Raw genomic sequence first — 17,458 nt, 5'->3', positions numbered from 1 at the left:
GAGAATACTATCATGAGCAACAAACACTTTGTTCTCTTGATTGCTTGTGGAAAAAGCCCAAATTTCTTCTAAAGAAATTGCGTCAGACTTTAGCTAATTTTGTAATGCTTTTACAAGCTTAGCTGTTAAACGGACTTTGGTAAGTGTGAAAACAATCGTTTATAGAATATGTCCCAAAATATTCGGAAGACTGGCTCAAACCCATCTTTGATCGAATTATGCATAGCAATGTTCGATTACTCCCACTGAATCCACCATCCCTCAGATGTGTTCCATGGAGCGAGTTGGGAAACGTTTTCTCAACTCCTTTGATGGTTATTTAGTATTTGACTCAAGTTTTTATCACTCCAATCTAATCGGATGACTTAAACTCTCTTGTCAAAATGATTCTTTTACTTCGGTTTGTATTTTGTTTGAACCTTTCAAACATTCCGACTTATACTTTATGATTTGTACGTTTTCATACTTCATGAAGTTGTCAGAGTACGTACTTGAAGTTTCTCTCGTTAGCTTCTGCAAGTAAACTTATAGGTCTGCATAACACTGTATGAGTCCTAATAGATTACCAGTCTCTATGCCTTTTGAAAAGGGTGACTTTGTTAATTCAGTTCTTAAGACCTAATTGACAATGTTGAAGTTTAATGAGATTGAATCTCTTGATTTTAGCCATTATCAATGTTAACCTTCAGTTAATTTTACCACTGGTTTAAAACATCATATGTTTCTAGAAGAACAAAATAATCACTATTAAGTTCTAAGCTAGATCAGTGTCTCAAAGAAGACTTTGATCCCTTTCAGCATCCCTAGCATTACTGCTTCTGCTCCCTCTTGGATCTTTACTTCTTTTAGTCAAGTATGTAATTCCCTTAAGCTCCCACTGAGCCGCTCATCTGGTCTTAAATACTGATGAAGGAATTTTACGATACTTGTTTTTAACTTTGTTAGCAAGGATACGGAACCGGAATTCATAATTCCATTCCTTTTGTCCTTCAGGTGCTAAAGGTAGTTTCCTTTTAAATGGTCTAGCCATTGTTTTAGAAACATTCACAGTAATGAGGAGTACTCTTGATCATGTACTCGGCAACTGCTTTTCTTTGATCAAATGTTTGTCTCACTTGACTGATCCTTTTGCCCTTTTGAATCTCAAGATCTCTTTCTTAGATTCTTTGTACTAAATCTCAAGAACCTTTCTTAGACTGGATATTCCCGTATGTTCTGCTCAGTTTGTTTGTAACAACCTGAGTGACTCATCTAAGGTTTTATCTATCTTTGTTCAATCGATATTGAATTGGGTGATAGATGTATTCTGTTGTCTTCCGTTAGGATGACTTTCAGATTGCCTTGGAGGTCTCGTACCTCTCCATTTATGACTTCTGTGGGAAATTCTTCCTCAGTTTGTCTTAATGGTTATGCTAGCAACCATTACTCTTCCAAAGAGAATGTTATAAGATCGCTTGCAAATGGCTTTTGACCTTCTTCGGTATGAGTCAACATTGGGATTGGGTATTCTAGTAAGCTTTCCTTTCGAATCTGAGAACTATTCTCGGATTCATTCTTCCATTCTAGGAAGTGGATCAACACCTCCCTTAGGTGTGATTTTAAAGTTGAAACCGTTTTCATGTGTCATCTTAATTCTACATAAAGAAATGGCAAAGTTTTAAAACTCGTTATCGTTTTTGAAAAAACTTAGTTTTCCCACATTATTCAATAAAATCGTCCCCGATTGAATAAGTGATTCCAAGATCCCACTTCTTCGGAGTGAAGCGGACTTTGGCCCTGCCCTCCACTTTCGTCGTCCTAGGTGAGTGAACTACTTCACTGATCATACCCTTATGACTCTTGGTTGATAGATAGTCATTGATGAATGACTAATCTATCCTTTTGCCTCGAGTATCCAAGACTCTCTTGCTGATCTCGTTGAGTAGAACCATTTAGACGTGTAGGCCTCTTCTATAGACCTACCCGCATTGTCCCAAGGTAGAGGAGGTACTCTGCTTTGGCCGACCCACCTTCCTCGAACAAGGACGCAACGAGTGTCTTAATCTGGATAGGCGATTACTCAAGATTACTTTTGGGGACTTTTACGCTAGTCTGGCGTTTGTTATAGTGAACTATTTAGCCTAACTAACATCCACGGCATAAAGTGTAAATAAGTAAGTAAATGCGCGCGAGAATGTAAATCAAGCAGACATGGATCCTAGTATGGCCCCTAACCTAGAAGATCTAATCTCCTTTGGTTTTCTTCTTGTTTCGCCTTTTGGTTCGTCTTAGATCGCCATCTTTGAAACCTCCATTGATTTCTCCCACTCGCCTTTGGATTTCATCCTCGAGTTTCTTCAATGGACTCATAGACCCTAAACTCTAATTACAAGACTCTAACGATTCGCAGATCGTATAAACTTGAAATTAAAATTAATTACAAAGCATGCACCCATCCGTGCTTAAAACAAGAATAAAGAAATAAATCTATGGCCATACTAATTTCCCGCATTCACATCACATGCAATCATATAATATATCAAGGCTAAGAATTATATATGCATGATTATCTTGGGAGATACTTTTGTTGACATCACATGTCACATTACGGACCTTAAGTCTAAATTCGAAGAATTCAACTAATGGTGCGTTCCGATTTTATCTTTTATGATTTCTAAAATCATCTTTAAGAAAAAAACTCCGTTTTGGGCTCGAGAAAGCCCGGGTCAATTTCGGGAAAAATATTGGTTCGATTCTTAATGATTTCATAAATCAATTTAAAGAGAAATCCGTTTCGGCCTTCTGGATGGCCCGGATTGATTTTGGAATTATTTGGTTGGAATCGGAAGAAATTTTGGCAAAAACTCCCACTCGAATGATGGTCCCTTTTCGTGGTCCGAAAAGCCTCGAAAAAGCCCGGGACAAGTCCTAGACAAGTCCCGGCCCAAGCCCACAAAAGGACTCGGACAAGGTCCGGACATAGCACGGCCCATAGGGCCGGCATGTCCGGGCCGAGGCCTATCAAGGCCTGGTCTCGTCCTGGCCGGAGCCAGGACGCTAGTCCATGTACCAGACGCGTCCTAGACGTGTCTGGTGCTGGACCGGACCAGTACTAGGTGTCTCGGACTAGTCCGAGACACCCAGAACCTCAGACGCGTCTGGTGGTAGCTACTGGACGCGTCCCAGACGCGTCCTGGTATAGCTACTGGTCGCGTCTGGAAGACGCGGCCACAGTAGTGGGACGCGTCCTGGTCGCGGCCTTGGACGCGTCCTGGCCTGACCAGGACAGCAACCTTGAAGTTTCTAAAACTTCAAGTTTCCACCCTTTTTTTTTTTTTTTTTTTTTTTTCTTATGCAACTCTAAGTTGCTATTTTCCAATTTTAAAACTTTTCTAAAATTTTGAAATTCCTTTTAGAACACTTCTAAAACTTTTCAAAACTTTTAGAAACTTTTAAAATTTTCCAAATTTGTTTTGGGAGTTTCTTAAACTCAAAATAACTCCTTTTAGAACACTTCTAAAATTCCAAATTTTTTGTTTTTCAAAAGTTTCCAAAACTTAAAAACAACTCTTAATCAAACCAATTTTGGATCTACATCTAGGTTTTTGAAACTTTTTCAAATAACAATTTTGAAATCAATTTGAAAAATCTTTGAATCCAATTCAAAATTAATCAAATTTTATGTTTAAAACCTTTTAAACATAACTATCAACTTAATCAAGCATAGATTAGTTTGAAATTCAATCAAATTGAGTCTTTTAAAACACTTTTAATCATCAATTTGATTCTCAATTTGAAATTCATTGAATCCCATTCAATAATATCAAATTGTGAGTTTAAATAATTTTAAAACACTTTTAAAATACTTTTATAAACTCAATTTATTAAACTATCAATCATATCCAATATGAACTAGTTCAATTCTTAGCAAAAACTAGTTCATTGCAAGAGGCTCTGACGCCACTGTAGGGATTTAAACCCTTATACTAGTGTTTATAGCGGAAATAAGACATCTAATGTCTACACTAGTATCCCCAGGATCACATGCAAAACTAGTAATTAAACTAATGGAGATAGTAGATTACCTTAATCGCTTTTCGCTCGAACTAGTTGAATTGATTGAAGAAGACCAAGAGCTTCAAGTGTAGCTCCTCTACTTGGGACACGAGCAATCAATTTAATCTCCCACCTTGTTGTATAGCTAGCACACCAATGGTGGTTGGAAAGAAGAACACCTTCTTCTTTGACTAGATAAGTAGTTAATGGGAATTAACTCACTTTCTCCTCTCTACTTGATGTGGTAGAGTAAGAAAGCTTAGAGAGAAATTCCACACCTTATTCTCTGACCTAAGAGTGTTTATATAGAATAAGATTTAGGGAAATAGTCGAAAATAGCAACTATTGGTATTTTCTCAATTCCCTAAGGAGATGACGTCCAAACCCAGCCAAAATTGGCAGATTTAATGTTCATAACATAAGTAAACGTCCCTCCAAAAATCAGCCTAATCCGAGCCCTAAAAGTGCCCGAATCGGCCTAGGCCCAAAAACCCTGTTTTTGGCCTTTTTGTACTATCTTTGCCTAATTCCTTTTTAGGCCTATGAGATATGTTTATGGGACACTCCCATGATTATATCTCACTCCCACTAGTCATATCCTAGATCAATTTGACACTCTTATGTGTAACCCGTTGTAGGATCCGATCGAAGTTAGCCGCGAATTACTTCGTAATTCGACGATCGTAGTTGGTCTCTAGCTACAACTCTACGATCCCTAAATCAATCGGACTTGATGATCTTCCACATAAATTGTCCTATCCGACAAATTGCTCGCATTGCCATCTTGGTCGAAGGACATCTCCTTCAACTCCTTCAATCCGTCCATGCCAAGGGCGTCACAGGGTTGGTTTCCTCTTGCCGACCTCCTAGTTAGGGGAGTACATGACGGATCGTCGAGGGTTCAGCTGACTTGTTACCTTAATCCAGGTTGACCTGATCAGGTTTGATCTTGACTCTTTAGACATTAGTCACCGTCTGGACATTTCATGCATCATCACTTTCGATTATACTTTAAGAGGATAATTACCTTTTCATATGGTATAAGAACCTAACTCGTTTTTTTTTAATCATGACTAATCCAACTCACTCCTCTTCCGAGTATACTCCAAATCCCCCACCATCCCCTGCTTTTGATGTCCACCACTCAGACTCTCCTACTACAGTTTCATTACTCCACTTCTATCTGGAGATAATTATGCTTCTTGGACTCGTTCCTCCACCATCATGTCCATCCGAACTTCATTCATGGAGTCGATGCAATGATCGTGTTGCCAGTTGTCTTATAAACTCAGTTGTTGAGGATATACGATCATCTATTCTATATGATGATAATGTCGTCCGATATTTGGCGTAATCTTCATGATGGTTTTAATCAAACCAATCCCCCGAAAATATATCAACTCAAACGACCTATCTCTACTCTTAAACAAGATGCATGGGTTAGATGTTTCCTCTTATTTTACTCAGTTGAAATCATTACAAGATGAACTTCATTTACTACTTGCCATTGAACCTTGCATCTCTAGTCATGGCAAGTCCATTCTTGATAGTTCTAACCAAGAACAGACTATGGAGTTCCTTCAAGGCTTAAATGATCAGTTTTCTGCCATTCGTAGCTAAATACTTTTGATGGACCCTTTTCCAACAATAATACGTATCCACACTCTCTTCAAGCAAAGGAGGTCCAACAAAATATTATTGCCTCCACCAACTCGGGTGTTGAAGCCGCAGCTTTTGATGCTGGTAAGTCTGATCCGTCTTGGCCAGATCGGTTTCGGTTTAAATGGGCTAGACCATACTGTGACCACTGCCACATGCATGACCATGTCAAACCCACCCTTTACCTTCTCCTCAGATACCCGGATCGCACCGGCCCAGCACCTTGACCTAGAAATTATCAGGCCCACTTGCGAGTTTTGTTTTTATCGTTGGGAACCAAATGGGGGCTCCTCCAGCCACATCCCTAACCAACGAACAGTACTAGGGCTTCCACCTTTTACTTGACACCCAACGTCAATCTACAGGCCTCCCCAATTTTGTTCAGAGCACCTCCGCACCAGGCGTCTATCTAACAGGTACATTCTCTTCTCACTCTCTTCTTTGGGGTATTGATTCAGGTGCCGCGAAGCACATTTGTTTATCTCTTCCTCGTTTTTCTAGTTATGATCTTGCTCCCTCTAATTATTATGTTTGTCTTCCTGGTTGTTCTCGGATTGGAGTGAACCATATTGGTTCAATTTTCTTCACGAACAAGTTTGTCTTTCACAATGTTTTACACATTCCTGATTTTAACTTTAACTTAATTTTTGTATCTCAAATCACTTCTTCTCTTCTTTGTAAAGTGTTTTTTGACTCATCTTCCTGTGTCTTTTAGGACCAAGTACGAGAACGACGATTGGACTTGGTGATATCCACGACAGGCTCTACTTTCTTCGCACGAAGCATGAAACGTTTTCTCTTAATTTCCCTTTTTCTAGATTTATTAGTTGTTTTATTAATAATGTTTCTTTTAGTACTTGGGGCATTGGCGATTAGGCCATCCGTCTGTTTCCCATTTAAAGTATTTAGTTTCTACTGTTCCATATATGAAATTTCTTACAATAAATAAAACTTTTTGCGATATTTGTCCTATTGCTAAACAAATTCGTTTACCTTTTCCGGTAAGTTCTTCTACATCTTCTCGTCCTTTTGAATTAATTCATTTTGATTTATGGGGGCCATTCTCCGTCCCCTCTTTATCTGGATGTCGTTATTTTTTAACTTTGGTGGATGATTTTTCCCGAACTACTTGGTTTTTTGTCATGGCAAATAAATCAGATACTAAACAATACTTGTTTAACTTTTTTAACTATGTGCGTACTCAATTTGCCACACAAATTTCAACTCTTTCTTCAGGTAATGGTACTATTCCTATCCCTCGGATACAAATAATTCGTTCAGATAATGAAACGAAATTTTTCAATAATGAACGTCAATAATGGTTTCATAATAATGGTATCATTCACCAACGTAGTTTCATGCATACCCCTTAACAAAATGGGATGGTGGAACGAAAACATCATCACATCCTTGGAGTGGCTCACTCCCTTCGCTTTGAAGTTAATCTTTTCATTTCTTTTTGGGAAGAATTTGTTCTCACCGCGGTTTACCCAATTAATAAATTACCAACACCGCTTCTCAATGGCTTATCGCCTTATAAAAAGTTATTAGGTGCCCCTTCCATTTTTTCTCATCTTCGTGTATTTGGATGTTTATGTTTTACACACATCCCATCCATTAAGTAAAAAATGGACCCTCGTGGTTCTCTGGGAATTTTTGTCGGCTATCCTCATGGCCAAAAGGGCTACCACATTTTTAGTCTTACCACACGTCGTATTATCACCTTACCAGACGTTACTTTTCAGGAAGATAAATTTCCTATTTCATCTTCTTATCATTCTCTTTCGACATTGCCATCTTCCCCAAATCCATTTCTCACTCTCCCCAACGACGATTATTTTCTTTTTTCACTGCCGATTCCACCACCACATTTACAATCCTTGTTCGGTCCCGGTCATTGCTCCACCCGATTCATCGACTATAGGCACCTCCTCTAGTTGGCCTATCGGGACGCCCCGATAACCCTCTCGTAGGCACACCCGTTACTGGGCCTCAACCCGTGCTTTCTGCTGAAGGCACTTACTCTGACTCCCCGATTGTTTCTATTGAGGGCACCTATCGTTGATCTGTCTGCATACAATCCTTCTGAAATCGTGATTTATCTTCCTCGAAATCAATGGTCTCGACAACCGCCAGCTTGGCTCCGAGATTATGTTTGTCATAGTTTCCCTTTCGATTATCCTTCTGACACTATTCAGCATCCTCTCAACGATTATCGCTTTGTTGATCAGTTTCTCCTCAACACCGCATATTCCTCACCTCGGTTGTCTCCACGATGAGCCTACCTCGTTTACCTAAGCCATGAAGTCTCCTGTTTGGCGTGAACTCATGTCTAAGGAAATACAGGCATTAGAATCCAATCATACTTGGTCTGTTGTACCCCTCCCCTGGCAAACGACCGATTGGATGTAAGTGGGTATATACTCCGATGGCTCGGTGGAATGTTACAAAGCCCGCCTTGTAGCTAAAGGCTACTGATGCGTATTTATACTAACCTAAATAATAGGCTAAAATAAACCCGTATTTTGTAATAAAAACCGCAAGTGCACGGGTCTATGTAGTGTAGACCTAGCAAGTACGGGTCGATCCCACGAAGACAAGTCGAAACTATATTTTAATCTTAAACTAGTGAATAAGAAACTTCGAAATCGTTTTGATGATAAAGTTAAATAACAAAGCGAAAATAATAAATGATTGAAAGAAAATCAATACGGAATAAAAACCTAGAGATTTTGAATCCGCCCACGAAATACTTAGAAAGAACATCTAACAAATTAATCAAACACTTTTTTATCATTCAAACTATAGAATATGATATATCTAAAGTCCGGAAAATATTTTCTTTAAAACAGTCTTAGCTTTACATCCACTATCGTTTTAACATTTAAAATAGTTTAACTATTACTCATCAAACAAATAAGAATAGATCATCAAAGACTTAATCTAAGCATGATATATCAAATCTAAAAGCATGAGTAATGAAAAATTAATTTAAATAATAAATACCAAGTGGGAATCAATACATGAAGAACAATAGAGTATCGGATTAATTTATTACTATATCTCTAAAAGCAATCTCATGGGTTTCATCATCCTCTCTAGATGGAGGATTAGAAACCCATGAGTACAATAATCATGGTCATAGTCACAGAATGATAACAAAAGAGAAGTAACAATAAAAAATATCACCGAAACTCTTAGTTCCTTTGCTCCTCCTTTGCTACCAGGGGCGAGGCTAGTAAGGGGCATGTGGGGTCACATGCCCCCACAAGCTCCATATAGCTCCCCTTAAAACTATTCCCTAATGAAGCCCACCTTTCCGTTTTGTTTGTTGCAAAAAGGCCACCTTTTAACTACTAAAGGTACATCCACTTCTCATATGTACCATTGTAGATCAAGTCCATAGAAAATAGGGTAAAGACCACCCACTATAACCTCTTTCTTCACACTTAGAAATGATACATAACATTGTGTCTTCTGTAATTTAATTTCTTGAGTTCTTCGTAAACCTAATCCATTGAGTGGTACGATTTTTCCTAGTCATCTCCTCTCTAAAATAAGGTTGTTGTTTTCTTGCATAGCATTTATATTTTTATATGTATTTAGGTGTTACATTAATTAGCTAGCTTGATTATTTAGTTAAATAACATGTAACCAAATTACTATCAAAATAAAATGTAAAATTTTTAAGTAGAAAACGTGATCGTAGATAGTCAGTCGCCTTAGAAATCAAACAAGAAAACAAACTTGAATATATATATATATGTATCTATTCAATCTTAGAATTTTGATCACATGTAAATTTTGTCCACTAAAAAGTAAATGCCGTTTTTCTTTCTCCTTGTCTTCGTATTTCTATCTAAATTTGAATAATTCTTGTTTTTTCCTTAGAAATTTGAATAAAATACTTAAATAATATAAACATAATGAGTTAATAAATACTGTTTGATTTATTTATTTATTCATGTGGGGTTCTCTTATTAAAAGTGCCCCCATAGAAGAAAATTTCTGGCCTCGCCACTGTTTGCTACCCGATTTTGTACTCAAGTCCTGCTCACAAATAATGGAAGTCTCGGCCAACTTTTTCTGTTTTCAACTCCAGAGATGCGCCCCTCCTCAACTCCACGGCTACTCCCCTTTTATCATCATCCCAGTCGGTTAACTTAGGGTTCAAAGATTTACTCAATCTTTGACCAACAAAATCCATCACCCAATTTCGGAGGAGCCGTTTGAAGTGTACTGGGTCAATTAATTCTGGAGGGATAAGCATGAGAGAAACCCACACTAACTGATTATGGTGGGACCATTTTGTTTTCAACTTAAATCTAATTTAATGGCCACGGTGACATCATCCTCATACTTGCACGTGGGTTAGTTTTGGAAACTCTGATTTATTCGTTTCAAGTCCCTGAAAAGTGGTCGTCACTACAATTCACCCCTTTGAGATATTTCTACTGCAACATAGTTCCAAAACTAATTTTTGTTGCATGAATCAATTCACTTGGCACCAAATCATGCATTATGCTCTTTTCTCTTTCTTTTTGGGTTGTTCCTGAAAAACTCAATTAATTCCATTAGTTTATCAAAATCAGCGACTAACAAACGTAAATTGACGACAAATAATTGAGTTCTAACGAACCCATCAAGCATCCCCAAACTTACATTTTGCTAGTCCTCGAGCAAAACAGAAAAATACTGTACTAAGAAAAGTAAATCCTAACTCACTTTCGCAGGTACTCGCGATTGCACTTAGCACGTGCAACAAGCCGTTAAACCTCTAGGCTACCCTAGAGGACAAGTTTTGTCTCGTGAGGGTTTGCAGTGAATATACCCACAAAATTCAAAGATCAAAAAATGCAAAAGGGTCTAAACATGATGTGGACTAAAAATGTTCATCCGGTAGATTTTCGAAAGTTAATAGAAATGAAATCCAAGTCAATCAAACCATACATACGCTAAAAATCTTTTCACTAGTAATCAAGACTCGAAGTGTACGTGACCAGCCAATATGAGTATCATTTCGGTTCTGAAAAGACAAGACCTTGATTACCGTCTCGATAAATTTCGCCTCGACTGCTGCCTCACGGTCATACACTCAAAAATCAAAGTCACTCAAGAATGGTTCACTCTATGTGTTGGTATGAATATGAAGAAAAACTCAACACATGAAAAAGACGGACTAAAATTTTGTGGATACTGATCTCAAAGAAGGAAACAACCACTAATATGGAATGGGGAAGCTAACCAACTCTTCTCACCTGATCTACTATCTAACAATGCTTCCTAGAGGTCGATAGACACTAATGAGGATCTGACTAGAACTCCTGAGAACTCGACGTCTTCAAATCTTCAAAAACTACTTCAAAGGATAAACACTCAAACAAACTACACAAACTTTTTTTTTTTTTTTTTTTTTTTTTTTTTTTTTTTTTTTTTTTTTTTTGCTACTGACTCTGGTAATAAAAACTCAAAATGCAAACTCTTCCTCTAGTTGACACTATTTTCAACTTTGCTAAAATTCTTTCAACTTTGCTTCATGCCTTATTGTACAAACTTTTCACATTATTTTTTTCCTTGGGTAAAATTCTTTCAACTTTGCTTCATGCCTTATTCTCAGGATTCTAAATAATGATGGCGTTCCTATCTTCCTCTAGTTGACATTTTCAAGTTTCTCAGACTACAAGAGAAGGTTTGCATTCCTGATGACATCCCTAGTGGTTGTAAAATTTGAACTCAAGAGATCAACTGAGTTCTAATGAATATTGCGAGGTTGAGTAGCTCTTCATTCTACTCAGAATTAGCTCAGAAGAGATCACTCAAAACAAAAAGAAAGGCTCAGAATCTCACTTGGGTTAAGTCTCCACTAATGATCGATTAAGTTCTCTTAGAAAAGTCTACTCTTCACCTATCTAATACTCATATGGCTAGTGCACAGACAACTTCAAGACTCGAAATTCGTGGAAAAACTTTTAGCAAAAGCATAGTACAACCAACTAGACTCTATAACTATTAACAAGCAAAAACAACTAGACTCACGTTTCTAATCCAAAAAATTTTGAACCCTTTTGAATTTTTGAAATAAGGACTAAAAATTCAATCCCCTATCCCCAAACTTAAACCGAACATTGTCCTCAATGTTCTGAAGACTATGCAAAATAACAGGATTAGAGAAAGATGTTACCAGATTCAGAAGTCCCATGCATGGGTTGCCTCCCAGAAAGCGCTAAGTTTAAAGTCTTCAGCCAGACGATATAGATGAGTCAACAAACCTTAAGAACAGCTCCATAAACCAATAGGCGAAACATCTATGGATCTACCCAAGACACGAAGCGTTTAGTGAAGGATAGTCTCACATTTGTGTAAATATGTTGTAGTACCCGTGAGACTATCGTGATCAGGTAAGAATCCCCAAACTTAGACGACAATAAAGTCGTTAAGTTTGGCCATGGACTAGAAAGAGTATAGTCCTGGTAAAAAGTATCTAGGTAGGGAGGAGAAACCAAGTAAGAGATTTCACAAACTTCTAAACATGCTCCTGAGGGACACGATGCAAGAGGATCTAAAGGATTATCAATGCCACCCAGAGTTAAACTAGAGGTTTCTAAAACAGGTATATTGAGTTCTTCCAAAGGAATCACTTGGTTACCAGACTCAAGCTCTTCTAAAGTCGGTTTAGATAAACCCTCTATAATTTCTTTGATTATGATGTCATCAGTGTCCTTAAAGAACTCTAGATCCTTGACTAAGTCAAGCGAGTCATCATTCTCATTTACTAGATTGAGCAGCCAAGACTCGTCATCATCTTTTATGGTGGGTCCATAGTTCAGTGGTAGAGCATTTGACTCATACGATAGAAGTGGTGACTCTAAGGTTGGCAAAGTAATCGGCTCAGACACTAACAAGGAGGTAGACTCTGACATGTTATCTATCTCATTAATACTACCCTCCTCATTTAAGCATAAAAGTGCCAATAGAGTTTCTAAAGGATCTCTCGACTGAGTTGTTGGTAATGCATCTTGAACTAATAATTCTACCAAGTTCAACCCACTGAACTCATCTATGTCATCAGGGTGAAGTCCCATATTAAAAATATTCATCTCCACCGTCATATTTCCAAATGACAATCTCAAAAGACCACTTCTACAGTATATGACAGCATCTGATGTAGCTAAAAATGGTCGACCCAAAATGACAGGGATTTGACTCTGGGTATCATGAATTGGTTCAGTATCTAAGATGATGAAATCTACAGGAAAGATAAACTCACCAACTTTTATCAAAACATCCTCTACTATGCCACGTGGTCGTCTGACAGACCGATCCGCCAACTGAAGGACTACAGAAGTGGGTTTTATTTCTCCCAAACCTAATTGTAAGTACACCGAGTAAGGAAGAAGGTTGACACTGGCACCTACATCTAACAAAGCTCGTTCAATCTTATGGTTCCCTATAGTGCAAGGTAATGTAGGGCTTCCTGGATCTTTGTACTTAGGTGGGAGGTTTTGCTGGATAATAGAACTCACTTGTTGAGTCAAGAAGACCTTTTTATGCACATTCATCTTACGTTTTCTAGTACATAGGTCCTTAAGGAACTTAGCGTAAGCTGGGATCTGTTTAATTGCATCTAGTAATGGAATGTTAATGTTGACTTGTTTAAATATTTCCATTATCTCGTCGAACTGAGACTTCTTCTTTCACTCTACTAAACGTTGAGGATATGGAGCTATAGGAATGTAAGGCTCAGTAACTACAGGTGGTTCCTCAGACTCAGGAGCCTTCTCAGGCTCATCACTAGGGACTTTATTTGATGAAGACAAAGGGATACACTCAGACTCATTTTCCTGGGGAACACTTATCTTATTATCCACGACTCTTCCACTCCTTAGAGTGGATATAGCATTGTCTTGGTCAGTTGGCCGTCTATCTTGTATGGCCTTAGGGTTTTGTTCAGGTTGACTCGAAAACTTACCATTTTCTCTTTGATTTAGGGCCTCAGCAAATTGGCCCACTTGAGTTTGTAAACTAGTCAAGGGTTGGGTGGTAACTTGCATAAACTGTTGGGTAGTTTCCTTAAACTCTATATGGCTCTTAGCTAACATTTTTATAGTATCCTCTAATAACCCCTTACTTTCAGAAGAATTTTGGGTGCTAGTTTGGGTAGGAGGATTCCTATGATGGCTAAAACCTGAAGGGTTGGTAAAATTATTAAACTGACCCTGAGGTTGACCTTGAGACCATGAAAAGTTTGGATGATTTCTCCAACCTGGATTGTATGAGTTAGAGAAAGGATCATACTTCTGATGATTATCATGCCTAGAATTTTGGTAGATAGCATGAGCTTGTGCTCTTTCATCTGAACCGAAGGATATGGTACATTTGTTCCCTGTATGATTGGGATCTCCACAGACTGAACACGGATAAGAGATGGGTTCATTTCCGACACTCATGACCCGAGTGGGATCCTCCATGAAGGTTTTAGGCTGACACATTTCTAGGGCTTCTATCCTTCTAGTTATGGCGGCAAGTTTGTTTTCCGAATCATTTACTCTATAAATGCCACCTCTGTTCGGAGTAGGATTAACCCTAGTAGGGGGTCCTCTGGAAGTTTCCCATTGCTGGGATTTCTCAGCCAAATCTTCTAAAAATGCCATGCAATCATCGACGGGTTTAGAAGTAAAACCGCCACCACAGAATGACTCTACCAGGGATGTAGTGGGATAGTCTAGTCCGTCATAGAGAATCTGGACTAGTCTCATTTTCTCAAAACCATGGTGTGGACACTGCAATACAAGTTCTTTAAATCTCTCAAGATACTTGTAGAGAGACTCTCCTTCTTGTTGTACAAAACTGTTAAGACTTTGCCTTAAAGAGGTAGTTTTGTGTTTCGGGAAGAATTTCAGAAGGAACGAACTGCTCAATTCTTCCCATGTAATAATGGAATGGGGTTGTAAGGCATACAACCAAGATTTTGCTTTCTCTTTCAAAGAGAAAGGGAACAACCTAAGTCTCAATATTTCATCAGGCATATTGGGGAATTTCATAGTCCCACAAATCTCTTCAAAATCCCTAACATGGTAGTAGGGATTTTCGTTCTCATCCCCACGGAAAATAGGGAGCATTTGGATAATGCTTGGTTTTAACTCGAAGTGAGTTGTGGTGTGGGGTAACTGTATGCATGATGGCTGACATGTTCTAGTAGGATTCATGTAATCCCTGAGTGTCATAGGTGGATTTCCATCCCTGGCTTGGTTTAGATTTTCACCCATAGTGTCACTCAAAGAGAGATTCGCTAAAAGATTACTTAAATGTGTTTCTCTACTGATGAAACGACCTCTCTTATCACGATATCTATCGGGCATACACTAGAGCCCAATGCCCAAGGATATTTTCAACAAAATTTTTTTCTTTTTTTTTTCGAACCAAAGAATCACTACGAAGAACCTATAGGAAAGCAAACACAATCAGGCTGACTCCACCAAGCAACCTAGACAAAATCTAGCAATGAGTGGGTTTGTCAGATTCACCTAAAAAGCTAGACAGCTCCTACTTCGCCACAACACTTGAACTTTGACGGTTATAAAGGTTACTCGATCAGAGTAGTCAGTAAACAATTCTCCAGGAAGACAACCAACGATGAACGTTGTGACAGCCGTCTTCCTTCGGCAAACGTTTCCTCTTCTCGAGGCGGCCTTTTTGACAAGAATTGTTTACAAACTTTCCTTTGAGAATGCCTAGATAAAAGTCAATTTCCCGAGTTGTTTTTGAAGGGTCCTATGAGCTCGATACCTTAGGGGCTGATGTCTAAATAATATTTTAGCTTTTTAAGTGAGGTTTGGGTTCGTGAATGTTGTTACCTATGTGGGCAAGAGAACGGTGATGAAATCCGTTTCTTATCTTGTAACTGGGTTAGTGCCCTTACTAGAATGATTACACTAACAGTTCGATCAAAGCAATTAGGCACACGAATTCACACCAATACCCACTGACAGGAGATTCGTGGGTGTTCAAGAAATTTACCTCCCGTTCAAGACGGGCGATGACCTTTGTAGATGACCCGCGAGTGTTCCGACCCGAGGCTTCATTTTAGTTTTCGGTTACAATTTAATTAAGCCCTCCAATTTAGGGTCAAAACTTTAAAACAAAAATAAAAATAGAAAGTCTAAAAGTCTCTCTCTCACCAAAAATAAAAAAAAATCTAAAATAAAAAAAAAATCTTTGTCTTCTTGATTTCCTCCTCCTTGTTTGCTCCTTTTCTTTAGCTTCTTTTGTGAACTACACACCAAAAACAAGAAAAGCAAGTTAAAGTGATCCAAAAAGACAAACAAAATAAAAATAAGAAAATAAATTTGAAATCCTAAAACTAACTAATCCAAGATCAAAACAAATTTCCTAACTTATCCCCGGCAGCGGCGCCAAAAACTTGATGCGTATTTATACTAACCTAAATAATAGGCTAAAATAAACCCGTATTTTGTAATAAAAACCGCAAGTGCACGGGTCTATGTAGTGTAGACCTAGCAAGTACGGGTCGATCCCACGAAGACAAGTCGAAACTATATTTTAATCTTAAACTAGTGAATAAGAAACTTCGAAATCGTTATTATGATAAAGTTAAATAACAAAGCGAAAATAATAAATGATTGAAAGAAAATCAATACGGAATAAAAACCTAGAGATTTTGAATCCGCCCACGAAATACTTAGAAAGAACATCTAACAAATTAATCAAACACTTTTTTATCACTCAAACTATAGAATATGATATATCTAAAGTCCGGAAAATATTTTCTTTAAAACAGTCTTAGCTTTACATCCACTATCGTTTTAACATTTAAAATAGTTTAACTATTACTCATCAAACAAATAAGAATAGATCATCAAAGACTTAATCTAAGCATGATATATCAAATCTAAAAGCATGAGTAATGAAAAATTAATTTAAATAATAAATACCAAGTGGGAATCAATACATGAAGAACAATATAGTATCGGATTAATTTATTACTATATCTCTAAAAGCAATCTCATGGGTTTCATCATCCTCTCTAGATGGAGGATTAAAAACCCATGAGTACAATAATCATGGTCATAGTCACAGAATGATAACAAAAGAGAAGTAACAATAAAAAATATCACCGAAACTCTTAGTTCATTTGCTCCTCCTTTGCTACCCGATTTTGTACTCAAGTCCTGCTCACAAATAATGGAAGTCTCGGCCAACTTTTTCTGTTTTCAACTCCAGAGATGCGCCCCTCCTCAACTCCACGGCTACTCCCCTTTTATCATCATCCCAGTCGGTTAACTTAGGGTTCAAAGATTTACTCAATCTTTGACCAACAAAATCCATCACCCAATTTCGGAGGAGCCGTTTGAAGTGTACCGGGTCAATTAATTCTGGAGGGATAAGCATGAGAGAAACCCACACTAACTGATTATGGTGGGACCATTTTGTTTTCAACTTAAATCTAATTTAATGGCCACGGTGACATCATCCTCATACTTGCACGTGGGTTAGTTTTGGAAACTTTGATTTATTCGTTTCAAGTCCCTGAAAAGTGGTCGTCACTACAATTCACCCCTTTGAGATATTTCTACTGCAACATAGTTCCAAAACTAATTTTTGTTGCATGAATCAATTCACTTGGCACCAAATCATGCATTATGCTCTTTTCTCTTTCTTTTTGGGTTGTTCCTGAAAAACTCAATTAATTCCATTAGTTTATCAAAATCAACGACTAACAAACGTAAATTGACGACAAATAATT

This window comes from Eschscholzia californica, unplaced genomic scaffold (assembly GCF_041429995.1).
Source record: "Eschscholzia californica isolate CP2 unplaced genomic scaffold, dmEscCali1.0.p SCAF_1, whole genome shotgun sequence".
Taxonomy (NCBI): domain Eukaryota; kingdom Viridiplantae; phylum Streptophyta; class Magnoliopsida; order Ranunculales; family Papaveraceae; genus Eschscholzia; species Eschscholzia californica.
The sequence above is the reverse complement of the archived record's forward strand: the minus strand, read 5'-3'. Positions refer to the sequence as shown.